The following is a 5,000-nucleotide window of genomic DNA, read 5'->3' on the forward strand; positions in this document are numbered from 1 at the left end:
TGCTCACAATCACAACCACACGTCAGCCACACACCCTTATCACGCACTACTCTCTGCCTGTAACACGCACACAGACAATATGTAAGCACCAGCATGGAACAACACCCAGTGCATCCTCTCCGCCACATTAGACAATCCACACTGTCATAACCAGACTGGGAGGTCCACTCAGAAAACAGAATATCCCACCCACCCGACAACCACCATTGCTCAGCCAAGCCACCAACACCCACACATGTCCTACACAGGGGTGCACCCAACATCACAATACTGCCTCCTCTCACAGCACACAAACAATGGCAGGAATGAAAGACACAGGTCTGCCACAAGCATGGAATGAGAGCGCCGCCTGTCATGAGCCAAAGGTGCATCCTGACGTGGCAAATCAGATGATGCCGCAGGCATCCACTTACTATAATCACAATCAACAAACCGGCCGCCCCGCCCCCAATTAAACCTTTCCTTACAACAATGTGTACCTTAACCTAACCTATATCGTACCGTAACCTAACCTATATCGTACCGTAACCTAACCTATATCGTACCGTAACCTAACCTATATCGTACCGTAACCTAACCTATATCGTACCGTAACCTAACCTATATCGTACCGTAACCTAACCTATATCGTACCGTAACCTAACCTATATCGTACCGTAACCTAACCTATATCGTACCGTAACCTAACCTATATCGTACCGTAACCTAACCTATATCGTACCGTAACCTAACCTATATCGTACCGTAACCTAACCCATATCGTACCGTAACCTAACCCATATCGTACCGTAACCTAACCTATATCGTACCGTAACCTAACCTATATCGTACCGTAACCTAACCTATATCGTACCGTAACCTAACCTATATCGTACCGTAACCTAACCTATGTCGTACCGTAACCTAACCTATGTCGTACCGTAACCTAACCTATGTCGTACCGTAACCTAACCTATATCGTACCGTAACCTAACCTATATCGTACCGTAACCTAACCTATGTCGTACCGTAACCTAACCTATGTCGTACCGTAACCTAACCTATGTCGTACCGTAACCTAACCTATGTCGTACCGTAACCTAACCTATGTCGTACCGTAACCTAACCTATGTCGTACCGTAACCTAACCTATGTCGTACCGTAACCTAACCTATGTCGTACCGTAACCTAACCTATGTCGTACCGTAACCTAACCTATGTCGTACCGTAACCTAACCTATGTCGTACCGTAACCTAACCTATGTCGTACCGTAACCTAACCTATGTCGTACCGTAACCTAACCTATGTCGTACCGTAACCTAACCTATGTCGTACCGTAACCTAACCTATGTCGTACCGTAACCTAACCTATGTCGTACCGTAACCTAACCTATGTCGTACCGTAACCTAACCTATGTCGTACCGTAACCTAACCTATGTCGTACCGTAACCTAACCTATGTCGTACCGTAACCTAACCTATGTCGTACCGTAACCTAACCTATGTCGTACCTTAACCTAACCTATGTCGTACCTTAACCTAACCTATGTCGTACCTTAACCTAACCTATGTCGTACCTTAACCTAACCTATGTCGTACCTTAACCTAACCTGTATTGCGCCTTAACCTAACCTGTATTGCGCCTTAACCTAACCTGTATTGCGCCTTAACCTAACCTGTATTGCGCCTTAACCTAACCTGTATTGCGCCTTAACCTAACCTGTATTGCGCCTTAACCTAACCTGTATTGCGCCTTAACCTAACCTGTATTGCGCCTTAACCTAACCTGTATTGCGCCTTAACCTAACCTGTATTGCGCCTTAACCTAACCTGTATTGCGCCTTAACCTAACCTGTATTGCGCCTTAACCTAACCTGTATTGCGCCTTAACCTAACCTGTATTGCGCCTTAACCTAACCTGTATTGCGCCTTAACCTAACCTGTATTGCGCCTTAACCTAACCTGTATTGCGCCTTAACCTAACCTGTATTGCGCCTTAACCTAACCTGTATTGCGCCTTAACCTAACCTGTATTGCGCCTTAACCTAACCTGTATTGCGCCTTAACCTAACCTGTATTGCGCCTTAACCTAACCTGTATTGCGCCTTAACCTAACCTGTATTGCGCCTTAACCTAACCTGTATTGCGCCTTAACCTAACCTGTATGGCGCCTTAACCTAACCTGTATGGCGCCTTAACGTAACCTGTATTGCGCCTTAACGTAACCTATATTGCGCCTTAACGTAACCTATATTGCGCCTTAACCTAACCTATATTGCGCCTTAACCTAACCTATATTGCGCCTTAACCTAACCTATATTGCGCCTTAACCTAACCTATATTGCGCCTTAACCTAACCTATATTGCGCCTTAACCTAACCTATATTGCGCCTTAACCTAACCTATATTGCGCCTTAACCTAACCTATATTGCGCCTTAACGTAACCTATATTGCGCCTTAACCTAACCTATATTGCGCCTTAACCTAACCTATATTGCGCCTTAACCTAACCTATATTGCGCCTTAACGTAACCTATATTGCGCCTTAACGTAACCTATATTGCGCCTTAACGTAACCTATATTGCGCCTTAACCTAACCTATATTGCGCCTTAACCTAACCTATATTGCGCCTTAACCTAACCTATATTGCGCCTTAACCTAACCTATATTGCGCCTTAACGTAACCTATATTGCGCCTTAACGTAACCTATATTGCGCCTTAACGTAACCTATATTGCGCCTTAACGTAACCTATATTGCGCCTTAACGTAACCTATATTGCGCCTTAACATAACCTATATTGCGCCTTAACGTAACCTATATTGCGCCTTAACGTAACCTATATTGCGCCTTAACCTAACCTATATTGCGCCTTAACGTAACCTATATTGCGCCTTAATGTAACCTATATTGCGCCTTAATGTAACCTATATTGCGCCTTAATGTAACCTATATTGCGCCTTAATGTAACCTACGTTGCGCCTTAACGTAACCTACGTTGCGCCTTAACGTAACCTACGTTGCGCCTTAACGTAACCTACGTTGCGCCTTAACGTAACCTACGTTGCGCCTTAACGTAACCTACGTTGCGCCGTAACGTAACCTACGTTGCGCCGTAACGCAACCCACGTTGCGCCGTAACGTAACCCACGTTGCGCCGTAACGTAACACACGTTGGGCCTTAACCCAACACACGTTGGGCCTTAACCCAACACACGTTGGGCCTTAACCCAACACACGTTGGGCCTTAACCCAACACACGTTGGGCCTTAACCCAACACACGTTGGGCCTTAACCCAACACACGTTGGGCCTTAACCCAACACACGTTGGGCCTTAACCCAACACACGTTGGGCCTTAACCCAACACACGTTGGGCCTTAACCCAACACACGTTGGGCCTTAACCCAACACACGTTGGGCCTTAACCCAACACACGTTGGGCCTTAACCCAACACACGTTGGGCCTTAACCTGCTCTGTAATTGTCATACGACGCGTTAAATTAGTGTAGTGTTGCCTAACTGCAACCCCCGCAATATAGTTTGCTACTCGCACTGCCCGGTCCCCAGTGTATCGCTTCATGTTAAACACCTTGCAGCTATACACTGTAATGTGGATGGCAGCAGGACGTACATGCTCAATGCCCTTTGCAGTTGTTCATTGGCATTTGCAGTTGTTCATTGGCATTTGCATGGCGAAGCACTTAGCCTACGCTGTGGTACGGCCTGTGTCAACTGTCCGCTGATGTTGTACGTCCAAATCACACACTGTACTGCACATTGGTCCTCATGTACTGAATGATACATCGTGGTACATGTGACCGTACAACGACTGCGCCAACAACGGCGAACCATGCGGTCCAAATGTTGTGCACTCAGCTACGTGTCGTCTCCCTATAAGAGCTGGATTGCAGTGTGGTATGCCCTGGATGGCGATCAGCATGAGCCGTCTGTTGATGTAGTGGCGCGTGTTGTCAGACGTAGTCGTCTCTTCTCACACACCGTGATAGCATGGTGCACTGCGTTCCACATCTGCGACATGCGACAGAGGCCGGTTGACAGTCGTTCGCGCAATGGACATCGCATACGTACGGGGGCCACCTTCCACGTGTTCGCGAAGCGTGCACATGTTGTTGCGTGTATGTGGGCAGACATAGTGTGTCGTGACACCTGACACAGGCATGCAACAATCGTTGAATTTGCAAATGGCGATGGACGCCTACGTTTGCTGGTGACGTTACGCAAATGAACAACTGGTAAACCGTTGTGGTGCGGTTGTTCTCGCTAGAGGTGAATCAGTGATGGCGACGATCGGTTGAGCTACCAACCGGTTGTTCCAGCGATACCCACCATGCCCACGAACGTGAATGGCATCTGGGTGTGAAGCGATACGCGGCGGTGGCTGGGTGGGACCGTCCCCGGCCGGTGAGGGGGGGCCTCCCGGCGTGCTGGCCGCGCGGTGCGTGGGCGCACGCGCTACAGCCGGCTGGTGGGGGCGGCCAGTGGCAGGCGCGCCGGCCGACGGAGGCGGCAGGCGGCGCAGCTGCGCGCCGGCGCACCCTGCACGCGGCGCCGTGCGGCCAAAGTAGGTCCTCGCGGGCCCGGTGCGAAGCGCGGTGGACATCTGCAGTGTGCTGGTCCGATTGAGGACTGTGTGCGCTGAGGATGCGCCGCCGCCCGGCGCTCGGCGCCGCGACGCCGTCTGCTGCTCGGTCGCCTCTGCGGTTCTCGCAGGTGGTTTGTATCGCAGCTGTGCGGACGTGTTGGCGCGTGCGCTGTGCTGGGAGAGTTCGCTTCGGCACCCAAGTGGGGCTTTTGTCCTTCTGTGGCGCTGGCGTTGGAGCTGCCGGTCACCGTAGGTGGCGCGTGTTGTCTCCCGCCGGCAATGCCACGACAGCACGCTCCCGGGCCTCTGTCGGCAGCGGCAAGCTCAGTTGGGAGCACGGGTGGTCGCACCTAAAGCGTCTACTCGCCAAACTCCGGGCGATTGCGCCTCTCTCGAACCCGACCAAGTACT

Source organism: Schistocerca americana, unplaced genomic scaffold (assembly GCF_021461395.2).
Source record: "Schistocerca americana isolate TAMUIC-IGC-003095 unplaced genomic scaffold, iqSchAmer2.1 HiC_scaffold_47, whole genome shotgun sequence".
NCBI classification, from domain to species: domain Eukaryota; kingdom Metazoa; phylum Arthropoda; class Insecta; order Orthoptera; family Acrididae; genus Schistocerca; species Schistocerca americana.